General features: G+C 42.0%; 1 pseudogene across 1 annotated transcript in view; it reads left to right on the top strand.

The window, feature by feature from the left end:
- Positions 1-567: 567 nt before the first annotated feature.
- LOC310824129 (cytochrome P450 3A27-like) overlaps positions 568-17958 on the top strand; it is a 113559-nt pseudogene continuing 96168 nt past the window's right edge. The window contains exon 1 of the transcript in view: positions 568-747. The product of the transcript in view is annotated as a cytochrome P450 3A27-like (transcript). The remainder of the gene's footprint in view (positions 748-17958) is intronic.

The raw sequence follows: 17958 nt of genomic DNA on the forward strand, positions 1-17958 counted from the left end.
CCACTCTGGAGGAGATATGGTCTGGGCCTGGTAAGGACAAACCAGTAAGAGTGGAAATTAAAGATGCTGCTATGACCGAATTATTGATGAAACCAGTAAAGGTCATCGAAGCCTATGTGTGTGGAGAATGCCGGTGCAGGGACCTGGGCCGGATGAAATTCTTTGCACAATAGGGAAAAGAACGGACCATGAATCAATCTTCTCACCGGCACGACAACGGAAAGGATAACGACAATGACCTGCTACATAATAGGAACATGTTTAATAACCACGACAGGACTGATAGCAGTCCTGGCTATTCTGTATTCCTATGGGACTGGACCATGGGAAGAAACCAATGAGCGAGTATATTACACCAGTACAAAGAGATTCAGCCAAACATGCTGGCTGGCGGAGCAGAGAATGGTAACCCTTCCCGACTGGGAGACAAACCGTCAAAAAAGGGGTAAGAACAGTACCATCCCTGCGTTAAGAGAACTATTGGCATTATGGAATGAGATGGAAGATGGGGGAAACCATGTACAGGGGTAGGCAGAGGATAATTCCACTACCCTGGATAATGAAACAATGGAGGTTCTGACCCACTGGCTGCAGATACTGGAGAATGAGACGGCAAGGCAGGATGCCTTTGAGGGGGTAGAGCCGGTGGGAGTCGAGGACAGGAACAGGAGGATTCTTTGGTCCAGAAAGAGGATGTTCAGAGCCGGGATTCAGGCCATGGAGGGGGTGTCGCTGAGCGCGAGTCTAGTATGGCCTTTCCCCGGCCTGAACACCATTCCCAACGTTACCCAGTTAAGCACAGCAGGATTGGCCCGAGGTTTGAGAGCAACCTTGGTGAATCACCACGACACTGCGAGAAAGAGGAAAAGCTTAGCAGCTGGGGGCCCAACCTGACGAGGGACACCGCGGCTGCAGATGTTCCTGAAACAAATTTATCTTTGATCTATCCCTCAAATAGGTGCAACTGCATAACTGCTTATAACTGAATATGTGTAACTGCATAACTAAATAAGAGGAATTAGAATGCAAGTGCTTGACCCCGTGTCACTATATCTGCTTAGGCCTCGTTGTAAGAGTAGGCCCGCTAACAAAGGAAGTGCTAGAATTAATCATATTTAACTGTGTATTCTTGCTCAGAGTTGATTGCTGAGACAAGGCAATATATCTTTGGAAAGTTGACGTCATGTGTACAAAGGGCAACGGCTGTAGGAGAGAAAATGGGAAGTGAGACCCGTCAAAAGGTCAGGTCAGGTGATGGAAAGTCCCCAGCTGGACAGTGCCATGGCGTCCAAAATCAAGTAGAAATATGCTGTGTGAAGTGTGATATTATTAATATAAGGAATATAGCGATTTGCTGGTTTTTAAGGCTTTTAACATGATTAATTACTATATGTTATACGATAGGAAAGTGTGTTGATAATGGAGCCTGGAAGCCATACTGGTTGGGGGAAGGGATAACGGCCTCACCACAGGGATGCTACATTTGGAGCTACAGCAGCCCCCACCTTCTTATCTTTTGACTTCTGGAAAGGAAGCATGGCAGGCCTGCTGTGTACCAACCAGAGAACCAAACTATGTGAAGTGTGTAATAAGATGTGTAATAGTGTAATAGATGCACTGTAACCAAGGCATAGATGTACAACAGATAGAGAAGTTCTGCATGCAAAACATGATAAGGTATATCTGACTTTCTTGAACAGGAATACCTCCACTCCCCATCTCACAATTCCTTCCAACAGTGCCAACATTCTCAACGGCTGTGATTCCATCCATTTCCCCAGACAACAATAGAGCAACCATGTGACCTGAATAAAGCCATAGTCCATACAGCCACTCACCTTATAGAATGGCAACTCATTTCTCTCAGTCACATTTGGTATTTGTCCACGCCAAGTGCTGGTATTGAAAGTCATGATTTTTTTAAATAATTTTTCTGATGGTGCGGTAGTGAAACCAGAATGATGATTTTTTTTCTCTTTGTGTTAATCAGTTCTTGCTGTTGGTTGTGAGTCCTGGGTTTTCTGTCAATTCATTTTAAACCTGTGTGAGCTCCTCCTCTTGGAGAAGCCCTTCCTCGTCTGGTTCAGGGGGGGTCAGGGTCTTGAACAGGGCCATTACTCCTCCTTTCACGGTCACTAGCAATGTCACTCCCATTATCAACAATCCTAATATTAATAAGAGATAGGGCCATATCTGAGAGAATATCCTTCCTACCCATCCTGTAACTACATCAACCCCCTCACCTATTTTCTCCACCACCTCTGTTACCATTTCCATTCCCATTCCCTTCACGGCTGCTCCAGCCAACTCCATCCAGGTGCATTCATGGTCACTGGCAAGGATTGAGCTGCAATGTAGCCAGTGTTCGGCTGGCGAATGACATGTACCATTGCTGTATATACGATTAGGCCCCAACCATTCGAAACCTTTGATCTCTTTTCCTTCACATCAGTTTTTTCGAAAAGCATGTCCCTCGGCCAGTACATAGAGCGGGCTTCCCACATAAGGGACTATTTCACCATTTTTTAGCGTTGTTCGTCTGATCATGAGGTCTAGCAGAGCCTTAGCACATCCTCCTCTCCTAGGGATTGAACGAATCCACTGACCTTTTTCTTTCCTCCACACTGCCCCTTGGCGATACGTGTCATACTGCTGATGATAATAAGCATTACAAGTATTCTCCCAGCCATACACTTCTGAACAGTCACCTCTAGCCAGCTCGACCAGGCATGTGGTGTTGGCAGCGTCACAGGTCATTTTCCATGGTCTAGGCGTTACATATAACTCTGGTCGATAACTGGACATCTGTCCTGGCAAGATAGCTCTTGACCTAGAGAATACAGTGGCTAGATATTGATACTTTGCCCAGTAATTATTTGATTTATCTAAACAGGGTTTCACCCATTCTTTCACTTCCTCTTCTTGAAAACCCCCCCATGTATAAACCGAGTCTCTTTCATGTCCCTCTGGCCAAGCTTGCATTACTCCTTTCAGGGTTTTATTACCTTTGACATAAGAACAGTCATTCGTCCAGCTTCCCCACCAGCCACTCCAGGTCTGCCACAACTCACATCTCGGGGAGGCCCCATTACTAATAAATTCAGTTCCATTCATTTCCTTGAAAAGCCTCTCAGCCGCACATTCATCAATTTTGTTAAAGTCCTCCTGTGGTACCTACATTAGCTCCTCAGGTGTGGGCATGATTTGCACAAACATTTCCTGTTCTACCGGGCCCTCTAAGCTACTGCCCGTTATCCTAGTCCCTATTTGGTGGTTTGTTTCCAGATGCTTAACCTTATTTATCCATATCCATGGAAGAGTTTCATTCAGCCAATGGTCATAAAACACCCACGGTGCACTCACATACGTTGCTTTTTGCAAATAGAAGAATGGTTTGTTTACCTGGCTTAACACCAACCTGTGTTGGTTTCTAGAACAATTTCTCCCCAACCATCCTAAGTTCCAATGACATGGTGATTCGGTCAGAGGCCACATTTTCTCCTTGTAACATTGTATAGCTAATTATTTGTCCCTACTGACCTGCGCCTGTGTTCTCCCCGCAGTGTCCGCGGTGGTAACTCCCAGTATAGTCAAAGTGAGGGCTTCAGTTCTTCCCTCTATAACTGGTGATAGACTAGCGACACTTTTATTTTGTCCCATTCGCTTTTTCCTTTTATTAGAGTAGTTCAATTTCATCGGCTGTATTGCCTGGTTACATGACAGATCATAGGTGCCCCAAAATGGTCCTTGTTTAGGAATTATCATCACACACGACTCATTTTTGTATGGAGCATTAAATACTTTCTCTTTGATCCAGTAACCTTGTGTCTTATGATTGTGTCCAGGCAAGGGCACACATCCATCCGTGCAGTACCATTTAGGAATAGATTTCTCTGCATGGATCCAATTACATTGCACACTTCTAGATTCTTTGATATTCAGGTTTAGAAAAATCAACATTAGACTATTGCCCACGGAAAGGAAGCATGGCAGGCCTGCTGTGTACCAACCAGAGAACCAAACTATGTGAAGTGTGTAATAAGATGTGTAATAGTGTAATAGATGCACTGTAACCAAGGCATAGATGTACAACAGATAGAGAAGTTCTGCATGCAAAACATAGATATGTACTGTGCAAGCAGACCTAGACCCACAATATCCAGATATAGACAATGTCCAGACATAGACCCAATGATTCAGGCTTGGACCCAGTGATTCAGGCATTGACGTAATGTCCCAGACAGGGAGGTACCTTAGCCAAGGTATAAAACATGCTTTTTGGGGCATTTCGCTGGGCGCGCACCCCCGCTGCAGAGCGTAATACTTGAGGCATTGGAGCAGGATTGAGTGTGTTGGAGACCAAGCCCGGAGCCTGCTCTTCTCCGGCTCCATTATGAAGGTGGGCTTCTACCTGCAGGATCAACTTCCTGTACACCTTGATCACCTTGCGGGTTGCTGATAACTCGCAGGACGGCAACAGGAAGGCCTGCAGGGGGAAGATAGAGACATCAGGAGATTTACTAGAATATACGTTATGTATTATAATGTATTATGATAATACATTATAATTATAATTATTATATAATTATAATTATATAATATAATTCCAGGAGGTTGTTCCTCTCCTTCTCCTGACTGCACACACACATGATCTCTATTTTCATCCTGAGAATGAGTGTGTTGGAGTCAAATTTCTAAGAATGTGTCTTCGATGGAGTGATACAGTCCGTCCACTAGAGGACAGTCCAATAGAACTCATCTCATCTCATAGGGTCATTCAGATCAATACTGCATTCAAAAGCGGTGCAGTCAAAGTGGTGACCGTGAGGAAACGTCTAAAAACGTTACTCTTCATATTTTTAGACAACATTAAACGATAACAACTTGAGCCCATGGTACTTCTGCACATCTGTACCTGGTGGAAGAACTTGTTGACGAAGATGATGTTGTCCTGCCAGTGGCTCTTCTCTGGCTCGGCGGGCCCGTTGGGCTTCCCCTCCTCCCCAGTCCTTCTCCTTCCCCTGGAGAATTGCACATAACTTAGTCAAGTCTCACCCTCCTCCTCCTCTCCCCTCACCTAGTCAAGTCTCACCCTCCTCCTCTCTCCTCACCTCGTCAAGTCTCACCCTCCTCCTCTCCCCTTACCCAGTCAAGTCTCACCCTCCTCCTCCTCCTCCTCCTCCTCCTCTCCCCTGCACTCAAGTCTCACCCTCCTCCTCTCCCCTCACCTCATCAAGTCTGGAGTTGGTTTCTTATTGGCGAGTCCCGTTCCATCCTAAATGGCCATCATGACAAAGATTATTTTAGATTTTAAAATGAGCAGTTGGCCTACATGTGTCCAGTAATGTGATCATGAAGGTGATTCAGTGTCATTGAGTTGGTCAATAATGGTCTTGAGAGTTGAGATTCACACAAAACAAACTCAAGTCGTAGTCAGTCACCATTTAAAGTTAAACATCTACGTTATATTTAATAGTCTAGGACAGTTCAGATTAAAATACATGTTCATCTGGGTTTAAAGATGAGAGCATAAAACCTCTCCTGATACAGAGGGACTTCAAAAATGTAACTGGATGTAGGGCCATCGCAGATTTTGTTGCCGTCATTTAAAAAAAGAAAAGAAAAAAGCATTGCAAATGATGGTTAAAACTGTTTGTAAAACACCACATTTCCTGACTCATGGCTCATTCTGAGAACTGGAATCATATACTTGAGGGCAGTCTAATGACAGTGGAAGTTTGTTTTTACTATACCTGAAAACTTTGTTTTGATTATGTCATTGATTTTATTATAACATGTGAAAAAGAGCTACTTTGAACATACAATCTACACAACACAACTCCATAGGCTCAAACACATGTGTTACAGCTTGATATGATATCACAATTATGTGATGTTCCATACGATGACATCATACATGGGTTGCCATAGGGTAGTATTGGGTATGTGAACTTCCCGGGCATCAGGTAGATGGAGAAAGACTCAATATTGGTAAGTCCTCTGTACAACATTTTACAAACATTTCAGTCAAAAGGCCTTAATTGTTATAAAAATGTTGTCTTTGGTGTGAATTTCCATAAGTAATTAATGGTGAGCAACATGTATTTCTCTTGTTTTTGGGGTTAGGGTAATATGCATGAATTTGAAAACAAAACCAAAAAGACACTATTCACCCTCTCTATCCTACTAATTCAATCAAAAGCAATCAAAGGATCAACATGTCTAGGTTTGAGATAGCACTAAATCAGGACAAGTGGTATATTTTACGAGTGGTGTATTTCCTTGGTGTATATATCACTTGTACAAATTATGAGAACTGAAATCATCAACCTGTGAGGTGGTCTTATGGCAGTGGTAAATGGTTTCTACAGTACCCCAAACTACTTTTGGATTTCATTTGCTAATGTAATAAAAGAGCTTTTGCATAAATACTGCAATGTGAGTTCCACCAATCTCAGCCCTTGGATTAATACAGTTACAGTAACTACAGAGAAAATACCCAAACTGCATCTTTACAGGCACAAGTACAGTTTGATGTGATGTCACAATGATATGATGTCACAAACAATGCCATAGGGATAGAGTCTTGGGTATGTGAACATCCTGGTAGTCAGGTAGTTGGAGAAAGACTGACCATTGACCAAATGTTCCAAATGTTTCAGTGAAAAAGCAATGATTGTTATCAAAATGATATAATGTCCTGCTAAGTTGTACAGTATTGTGCACAGAAAATATTCAAGTTTTGTCTTGGTGTGCATTAACATTAATAAATCAATTAATTGGTAAGAAGAATGTATTTAACCATTGTTAGATTTGATGCAATCTGGAATTTGTAATCATTGTTTCTGAACAACTTGCGTTAATATGCTTTTTTGAAAAAAATATCTCTAAAAAGACTTACGAGTGTTCCATGAACATTTTGTTTGCTATATAATACATTGGTAGTACAAAGAGAAAGCTGGAAAAGTGTTTGCTAACAGATAGTTGTAGATAGGGTGTGTATTTGTTTTGGGCTGACTTATGGTAAGATCTATCAATATGTGTTTGCCACTAAAATGTCAGCATTACTGAGGGCATTGGAGGTGGTTTTATTGAAGGCCGATGCAGGCCCAGCCTAGTGCATGGTTGTATACATGGCTATAGTAATTTAAAATGTTCAGCGTGGAATGAACCTGCGTGCCACTGTTACATTTCATGATGTCACAGTGACATCATCAGAGGTGCCATGGTTATTATTGCTAGGAGATGCGAGATACAGTACAACAAATATGACAGAATATGTTGTAACACAGTGATATCACACAAGTGGTGACCATTTGACGCCGGCTACCATGGTAACCTACTGTAGGTAAAATTTTAAATGGCATTACACATATAGCACACTGCTTTTACACATGCAGTTCACTATAATACTGTAGGGAATAAGCTGTTATTGGAGATGTAAATTGTTACATTGAAAGTCATATTTTCATACCTAATATTAGAGAAAAGGTACTGGGCAAATGCATGGAATGTAGACCTACACATTTTCCATTCACATTCTGAGCTGATCATCAGTTCAATGGTGCTCGTAGAGTGAGTTGCAGGTCAAACTCTGTGTCTGATTAATATTGCCTTTATGCACCTGACACCATAAACAAAGTACCTTCTGGAAAAATAAACTTCTTCTAATCCAAGCCAGCTCTGCGATATTCTAGAAGGTCAGAGTTGAGCAGTTAGCACAGCAACATTGTTGCGAAGAGGTTAGATGAGTAAGTAAGATATCTTTGAATGCTTTCATATGTATCAGGCCGAAAAAAAGTATACATATGATCAGTCTTTTTTCTGATAAAATAGTTGTTGTTTTTTTGTTTAACAGTACCACTTTGTCTGTTTTTCCATTTTCTTGAAGCATCTGCACTCGATTTCCAGCCAGCATCATAGTCATGACAGTGAAAGTGTCCAAACAGGTGACATGAAAAAATATCAAAAGGGGGATGAGGAGAAGAAAGCGGATCTCCACACTGATGAAACATGGGCAGATGAAGAAGATACTAGCGAAAGAAAACAAAAACATGGAGAGGAAAAACTGTCTGTGGAGTATAAGGCAGCTATTAAAGAGAATGACAACATTTGGATGAACTTTCGTTCATCTTGGTCTAATAATGGAAATAGTCTAGTCGTGGTGTGGGCCAGGAGTGACTGCAACCTATAATAAGCCTTCTTTACTTTGCTACAGCCATCGCTGGCTGACATTGTCATTCACTGCCATCAACGGAAATCAATGTTTCCCACATTATATTTCATGCCAACGTCAATCAAAAGTAACCTCAGATTGTTATGGAAATCTTTCAGTGAACAACAACAAACGATGTTTGGTCTCAGTTGAGAGTTTTAATGCATATAGAAAGTATTATACAACGTTGGTCAGCTGGATCAGCATTCCTTCACCAACAGTGTGGATTCAGATACTGATGCTGTGGCTGAGGAGAAGACCATCCTTAACTCCAATGCTCATACGTCATAGGTCTAGGGGTAAACATATCTTGCACCTGTTTGCTGACCAAGAAGCTGGGAAAGAAGCGTAGGCGTTGTGAGCCACTATCTCAAACCTCAGCCTGCAGGTAGGAGTGTTCCAAGGTCACATAACATCTTTGATACAAGAGAAGGAGCAGTCGGTTTTGGTTCTTCCTCAGTCACATAATTAAAAATAACAAAGTACATTGGGTCACAGAAAGGTCAATACATTTAATATAAAACTAAAACAAAATAGTACAAATATTTTTTGCCATTACAAAACCAAGTACTGTAACAAAGTGATGAAGGCTTATCAAAGGTTACAGATGCATAGTCTTGAACCAAAATAAGAAAAACATACAATAATGATTGCTTTGATAATGATAATTATGGCTTTAAAAGACCCAGAAAACAACCAAAATATTGTATGATGAAAAGTAAGAGATTCCCCAGACTGATGAAGAATAATGGACAGATGCCAAAAATAGAAATGAGACATTTTGTTTAATATACTGTGAAGGGGAGGATCAGGTGAAAGTAATAACGGGAGTGGAGAAAACAAGGGAACAAAGCTTTAGTCACAGTGAAAAGGTAATTAGTGAACAGGAGAGAAGTGCCATCACACTTACTTGAGATTTTTTGATCATTTTGAGTTACAATTCTAGTGTTTCTTTTTTGTTCATCTGGTTCACTTTCTTACCTCTGTATCTATCTACAGTTTTCCCGTCTTTTCCAAGGGTAAACAGACCCGAGTTCAATACCCAACAGCCACACTTGGCAGAGTAGACAGCGAACACAATGCAAAGGTGGGCTAATGGAAAACTGTTTTGATAGATTCAACAGTTTAGATTGTAGATTCATTGATAGGTTGGTTGATTGATTTACATTGAGCAGGACCTCTCCCTTTATGTTCCTTCCTCAGATGTCTATCCACAGCTGGGCAATGGTAATTTGCTGAAATGAACTGTGTATTAACAGTCAGGAGAATTCAAAAGGTAAAAAACCAAGTCACCAGCGTGGCTGCGGGGCTGAAGCCAGATTTATTTTGAATGGCCAAACCTGAATAAAGTATTCATTCAGTAAGACGAGTTATGGTTTAGAATGTTTGTAGAGCACACACATACACTCACCGGCCACTTTATTAGGTACACCTTGCTAGTACCGGGTTGGACCCCCTTTTGCCTTCAGAACTGCCTTCATTCTTTGTGGCATAGATTCACCAAGGTGCTGGAAAACATTCCTCAGAGACTTTGGTCCATATTGACATGATGGCATCACGCAGTTGCTGCAGATTTGTAGGCTGCATCTCCATGATGTGAATCCCCCGTTCCACCACATCCTGCTGGAAGTAGCCATCAGAAGATGGGTACACTGTGGTCATAAAGGGATGGACATGGTCAGCAGCAATACTCAGGTAGGCTGTGGCGACAAAGAAACAAACATCTGTTAATACTTATAGACACCTGCTCTGTCCTCATACATAGCTGAACACCTCTAAACACCTCCCAAGAGTCTGGAGACAGAATGTCAGTCTGACTTCAGGTTTATTGATTTAGAAAGAGTGAAACTGAGAAAGAGAAACAATAATCAATGATATGGTTTCACATCCACACATTGCCTTGCCATACATCACAGAGATGACCTAACAAAGAAATAGCGACATATAGCTACAGATGTTGTATGATGCAACAATACACAGGTAAAGATCATTTTATGCCACGTCCTACACATTTGGGGTAGTCAATAGTCCTAGGAGAAGCACACCTGTTAACCATCTCAATTCCATCTCTCCTTTCAGTCATAGGGTGAGGGTTAGGGTAGGAGTTTCTCATAGAAGTCTGTCTGTGTGTGGTAATGCTGATCTGCACTATGACTGCAGCCTTTTAGGAAGTGAATAGGTTGGTTTCACATACACTAAAATATGTGTACTTCAAGTAATCTTGTCTGTCTACAAGAGGGCAGCATATCATCATTTCAGATCTGCGATCAATGAAGGGGCCCAACAGTTTAAATAAATCATATTAATATCTATTGTTAAAGTTGAAGGGTTCTCCCTCGACAGACTCTCTCTCAATGTGAAGAATTACTTTGATGTATTTGAAAATAATCTTCTACATGCAGATGCATCATTTACTACTATGTAGTAGTTGTCATTCACTCATGGCCTGTCTGAAGGTGTTGAGCAGGACAGGTCTCAGCACTCATCCACTCAAGGTCTCTGATCCAGCACTCCTGTCTTCCTTTCTTTCTCACTATCTTTAGGATCGATCCCCATTAGCTGCCGCCATTAACAAACACATATACACTCACTGGGCTCTTCATTAGGAACACTATATTAATACTGGGTAGGGCCTCCCTTTGCTCTTAAAACAGCCTCAATTCTTCGTGGCATTGATTCCACAAGATGTTTGAAACATTCCTTTGAGATTCTGGTCCATGATGACATGATTGCATCACGCAATACCTATAGATTTTTCAGGTGCACTTTCAAGCTGTGAATCTCCCGTTCTACCACTTCCCAAAGGTGTTCTATTGGATTCAGATCCAGTGACTGGGAAGGCCACTGAAGAAAACTGAAGCACTTACACATGGCCACATTATTATGGGGGTTATACGTCCTGTCATCTATAATTGTCTTATCATTATTCTTATTACTAATTTATTACATGTCCCCAGCATTTTCTTTTTATCTTGTAATTGTTATTATCTATTTATATAGGCAGGCCTGCTATGATTTTAAAATCAACACCTTACTTTGCACTTTCGCCCACGTAGCACTTCTTCTCCTAAAGCATTCACACCCTGATGGTTCAATAGCGCTCCAACAAATTCTTCTTGACTTCCCTCTAGTGTCCATTTTTTGGCAGCAGCACACACAGTCCACCCTTTTCCAAAACATTGGTGAAATGGTAGAAGCAGGCCCCAGGGTAACTGTCAATTTATATGTTGGGGTTGGTGAAAGGAGGAATTTTGTTCAGGTTACAATCCCCCAATATCAGTGTCGGTTTGTGGCCTTCAAAATTCCAATCTGTCACCTTATGTTGTAGTCTGGCTTTGTGTTACCAGGGAGTTTTCGATTTTTCCTTCACACTGGCGTCACCTGTTGATGAAAGGAGGAAAGGTGAGATAACATCATCAGCGTGTATGGAGATGTGACTGTGTAGCTGAAGGGTGCACATGGTTGTTAAAGGGATAGAGATGGCTGCTACAGAGGCCCGAGGTTGACGCCTCGCAGGACGGCAACAGGAAGGACTGCAGGGGGAAGATAAAGACATCAGGAGATTTACGAGAATATGTGTTATGTATTATAATATATTAAGATAATACATCATAATTATCATTATTATAGAATTATAATTATATAATATAATTCCAGGAGATTGTCCCTCTCCTTCTCCTGACTGCACACACACAATCTCTATTTTCATCCTGAGAATGAGTGTGTTCGAGTCAAATTTCTAAGAATGTGTCTTCGATGGAGTGATACTGTCCGTCCACTAGAGGGCAGTCCAATGCAACTCATCTCATCTCATAGGGTCATTCAGATCAACACTCCATTCAAAAGCAAGTGGAGGAAATCAAATAAGCATTACACTATGTACAGTCATGAGAAAAAATTAGGACACCCTATGAAAACCTTTGTCTTCTTCAACATATTCAAACATATGGACATTTGATATTCATTTGAACAATATTGAAAAATTGAGGTAATATAACTAAACAAATACAACTGAAACTAATTATTTAAAAAATGATTGGTAAAATGTAATTAATAGAAATGCAATCTTCTTGTGAGGAAAAAGTTAGGACACCCCCACATTTAGTTCCACTTAAAATGCCTAAAATTATAATAAAGAGCACCACATCAGGTGCAAATGATTAGAACATCGTTACAGAGGATTTTGGAGGAGCCTGTCCTATTTAAGCCTCAGATATTTAGTTTGGTTTGCTCTTGATTGTTGAAGTGAGTTGCATCACCATGGCGAGATCAAAAGAGCTCTCTGAGGCCTTCAGAAGAAAAATTGTAGATGCATATGAGTCTGGGAAGGGATATAAAAAGATCTCCAAACTATTCGAAATTGGCCATTCCACTGTCCGGAAAATAATTTACAAGTGGAGAACATTTAAAACCACCACCAACATGGCCAGGTCAGGCCGCCCAAGCAAGTTCAGCATAAGAGCTGACCGAAAGATGCTTAAAGAAGTCTCCAACAATCCCAGAATGTCATCACGAGACCTACAGGTATCTCTTGCCACAATTGATGTCAAAGTACATGCATCCACCATAAGAAAGAGACTGAACAAGTTTGCATTACATGGGAGGTGTGCAAGGAGGAAACCCCTGCTGTCAAAAAAAACCATCAGGGCAAGACTAAAGTTTGCCAGAGAACACCTAGAGAAAGACCAGAACTTCTGGAACAATGTGCTTTGGACAGATGAATCCAAAGTTGAACTATTTGGGCACAGTAAGAGTAGACATGTTTGGCGCAAAACCAAGATAGCATTTGAGAACAAGAACCTCATACCAACTGTGAAGCATGGGGGTGGAAATGTCATGGTTTGGGGCTGCTTTTCTGCAGCAGGGCCTGGTCAGCTCACCATCATAGAATCCACTATGAATTTTGTATTGTATCAGAGGGTGCTTGAGGAAAATGTGAGACCATCTGTTCGAAAGTTGAAGCTGAAGCAGATGTGGACCATGCAACATGACAATGACCCAAAACATTTCAGTAAATCTACCAAGGAATGGCTCAAGAAAAATAAATTGAGAGTTCTGGAATGGTCAAGTCAAAGCCCGGATCTTAATCTTATTGAGATGCTGTGGATTGATTTGAAACTGGCTGTGCATGCAAGACACCCCTCGAACATCACACAGCTGAAAGAATTCTGCAAGGAGGAGTGGGAAAAACTTTCTCCCAATTGATGTCAGAGACCTGTAGACAGTTATAAGAAACGTCTAATTGAGGTTATTTCAGCCAAGGGGGGCAATACTAGCTATTAGGGCATAGGGTGTCCTAACTTTTTCCTCAGTAGGAATTGGCATTATTGTTAATTTTTCGTTAAATAAATGATTACAAAGTTACATTTTCATAGTTTTTTGTTCAATTACATCCCCTTTATCTATAGACATTGTTAGAAAGAAGATAACATATTGATATGTCCATATTTTTAAGAGAATAACTTAATATTTTGGGGGGTGTCCTAACTTTTTCTCATGACTGTATGTGTGGGGGGACATGCAGCGTTCGGCCTGTAGAGGGAGCTACAGGACCATGGCCAGGGTTATGTCGGCGAGGCTCCGTTGCACACCTGTTGCAAATGAAGCCTCGTTGACTAGATGCTTAAGATGTGTGTGCCTCTGCTTTTTCAGGAGGTGGGCTGGGAACGAAGGAGCAGGTTCCGAGAGAGAGAGACGACTGGAAAGTCGCTGAACTTTGAAACGGGCTGAAAAGCCAAATTGACCACTGTGCTAATAAACGGGAGCTACATTCCCTCACTACCATACTGCGTCTGCCTCCGTACGAACAAACATTATTACAGTATGTATATGTATTTCTATCATATCTTGCTACAGTGAAAATACTAGGTTTGTAGGTTCGTTTCGTTTGTTTAATCTGGTCCGGGTCCTTATCGTGTAAAAACATTACTCTTCATACTTTTAGACAATATTAAACAATAACAACACCGAGCCCATGGTACTTCTGCACATCTGTATCTGGTGGAAGACCTTGTTGACGAAGATGATGTTGTCCCGCCAGTTGGACAGCGTGCTGCTGTTGGAATGGCTCTTCTCTGTCTCGGCAGGCCTGTTGGGCTCCCCCTCCTCCCCAGTTCTTCTCCTTCCTGAGAATTGCACATAACTTGATTTATAGATTGGAGTGTTACAATTTCTATTGTGGCTTCTTTTAACAACATAACGAAATAACAAAAACACTCCTTTCAAATAGCCACTGTCGAAGCTGGAGCGGGGTTAATAACACACAATCCAAGATAGAGAAAAAAGCGGAGATCAAAAGTTAGAATTCAAACCAAAATAGCATTTATTATGCATTAACGTTCAACAAAAATATTCTCTGTGGCTCTTCAATGCCATAAACAAAATATATTGATCCCGAATTGTTTCTTTCAATTTGTGACAATAACTTTTGTTAGTTTGCAGTAGCTTGTGGTGATTGTTTGTGGTCAAAAAGCTGTTCCACTTCCCCGTCTAACTCGGATTCTCTCCAAAAACAGGTGCCGCGGCTTTCCACCAATTAAATAGACACCTCCCATAGCGGACCCAGAATCGAAGAAAAAAAAGAAAAAAAAGAATAGAAAAAATAATTCACAGGTTCTTGACAGAACAAAAGCATAGATGTAGAGTAGTAGACCGTACATGAAGAGTTTGACTGTAAGACATGGTTATGGTACAGTATAGCACCGTGCTTTGTTAGTCTACTGGGGTAGGCCAGGGCAGTGAACTCACAGGTCCTCAGGGCCTCCTCTGCGTCAGGTTCCTGGTGGTTGACGGCGATGCCCTGGTGTGACCTCTCCTGGAAGAAGGGTAGTCTGTCTACCAGCTCGCCCTCTAGGAAGGCTCCTTCTTCCACCTCCTCCTCCTCCTTTTCCTCCACCACCACCTCCTTCAAATCTTCCTCCTCTCCCCTATCTGGCAATGGCAACTCTTCCTCCTCCTCTGATTTTGGAATGGATTGGACCCTGTGAGCGGGGCTTGCAGACCCAGAGAGGAAGTGACTCCTTTTTCTAAGGGACACAAAGTTGTTGGTGGAATCTATGTTCTTTCAGAAGTCAGAATTAAAGCTCATACCTTCAGAGAGGCGTTCACAACTTTAAAACATTGTAAAATGTAAAAATCTGTGTACAGTACAATGAATTAATTTAAATGCAGTATTTTCTCTCTGCGCTAAAACACATTTCATTCATGTCAACGTACCGATTGTCTTGTCTTTGTTGACCTTCCAGGAGAGAGGTCCCTCATGCACCATCTTCCTCTTGGTGAGATCCATATTCGACAGGAGAATGTGAATCATCAAATCATCATCAAAACTTCAGTTTCTTCTTTTCCTGAACATTTTTGGCTTTTACAGAGTAGAAAACAATCATAATGCCTGTTACGACTCCAGATGACAACTCGTCTACGTCTAGGGGCGGTAGAGGAGTCGCAACAAAAAGGTAGTGCCACGGACTTATTGCAGGAATTAAACAGGCACAAACCACAGTGTAAACTATATACAATTATTTATTTCCTCTGGGAAAACACAACACAAGACACACGCCAAGGAGAAAAGGGAACTATGAGCGGTGCCAAAGCAAAGAAATCATAAACAAAGGTGATGTCCTAAACTAGTGCAATAGTAATCTATACTACCAGGGCTATGCTAAAGTGCTATGCTACACTAGACTAGAACATACATGGGGCGGCACCCGCTCCTAACCTGGTGAATTGTAACAGAGATGAGCCTACGTGTTGGAAATGTAAACCCATGGGTCTCTTACCTATTCACCTTACCCCTATGGCGTACATTTAACAGACAGACAAATATTGAGAAAAAAACTATACGTAAACAATGACGCAAGTATACCAAAAGAAAACTAAATGTAAATAAGTACGTCGGAGGTTTCGAACAACTAAGCAACAGCGAATCGACAGCAAACATAAGCTACGGTACAACTGGGTCGACTCCCGAGGGGAAGGCCAGCGGAGCTTTTAAATGACACGGACAGCCCTCTGATTGGTCAGGAATGGTGATGACTGATTGGGACGAATGGCCAATTGCTGACGGACACCTGAATGTAGAGTGACAGGTCAAGGGAAAAACAGAAGGAAACACAAAACACAACAAGGAAACGCACATGTAGGAGTGGGAACGTAACAATGCCAAACAAGAATACAAGGCTATGGATAACAGACGCAAGGGAATAACTTACAGAAATTCAAAATAATCAAACAGGAACCTTAAAGGGAAACTTTCTGATTAGAAGTGAATGGGAGAGTAGTGGAGCGCCTCCTCACCTTGAACTATGAGATCATGGGGTTCTCACTCTGCTTCAGTAAGGACAGGTCTAACCGTCTCTGGTAGTCCTCTAGTCCCTGTAAGGATAGGAACGTGCACACACACACACACACACACTTATGAGCACTGAACAATCACACATGTTGTCCTGTGGTAAATCATGAATCATTATATTACTAACCAAAACATTGAACATACCACAAAAATAATGACAGGTGCTTGCTAATATGCATTCTGACCAACTTGTGCAGCTCAGTGGCATTCTAAACGACCTGCTCCTTCATTTTAAGCATTTAAATCACAGTCCTGGTTGTCCGATCACAAGTATTATCCGATTACCAGTATCAAGTCCTAATTTACGGAAACAAGTAATATGAGATCGGCACACCCCTCATCGGCATGTGACCACCAATGTTGGGTCTAATCAATGGCGTCTATTCACACGGTCCTGGTTACCTGTTTGTTCTCTGCCTCTTTGACAGCCTGGTTAACATAGTTGAGTATCTTCCTGCAGCAGTCTCCTGTCCTCTTCACCTTGTCCCTCTCCTCCATCTCCTCTAGGGGTCAAAAACAACAACCAAACGTCAACCAGTCATCCATCAACTCATCATCTCATTGTTAATGTGGGCCGATAAGTGCACTACACCAGAAAGTGAGCAAGTGTTTTGAGCTGGAGGGGGTGGGTTGGGGGGTGTTAGGTAAAGGGGGCGGAGGTGCAAAAAAGGGAGGTGAAAGAGAAAGCAGTTTTAAAAAGACAAGGTTTAAAAAGTGTGCAGGTGAGGCGAAAAACACATAGGGGGCTTGTAGGAGAACCTCACCACAGGAACATACATGAATTGTAGTCGTTGTGAAATCGTAGTAGTCTATGGTACGTGTGTACTTGGCTATGCTCTCAAGCAGTAGAGGATACTTGGTCAGCCTCTGCATCTCCACAGGAATGATGTCCTTCAGCTGCAGTCGGCGACACTGGCGGTTACTCTCGGTTATTCTCCGCCGTACCGTGGTGGGCGGACAGAGAGGCGGTCGAAATCCACATCAACCTGCTCAGACAATAAAACTATAGGACACTGGTTAGAAGACCCTAGCCTACCTAACTTGCGGTTACTTTCCTGATTCAACTTTGTGTCTACCTTCTTGATTCAACTTGCTTTACCATCCCTGGCTCCCCCTTCCTCTTTCATCGTTAGCTGCTCTGCCTTTTTCTTGTTGTGACCGTCTAATTGTCACCTCAGATTTCCATCCCCAAACCTTCCAATCTACCTTCCGCGACCCGTTCCGTAACTTCTTTATCTTACCAGCAGCATGGTACAAACAGTCGACCTAGCCCGGTTAGGACTTTTCAACTGCCGACCCGGTCCAACCAGGGATTTCCAAACAGTCGACCTCAGCCCAGATTTATGATTTTCAACCGTACAAAACAGTCGACCTAGCCCGGCTAGGACTTTTC

Source organism: Argentina silus (genome assembly GCF_951799395.1).
Source record: "Argentina silus genome assembly, chromosome: Y".
Taxonomy (NCBI): Eukaryota; Metazoa; Chordata; class Actinopteri; order Argentiniformes; family Argentinidae; genus Argentina; species Argentina silus.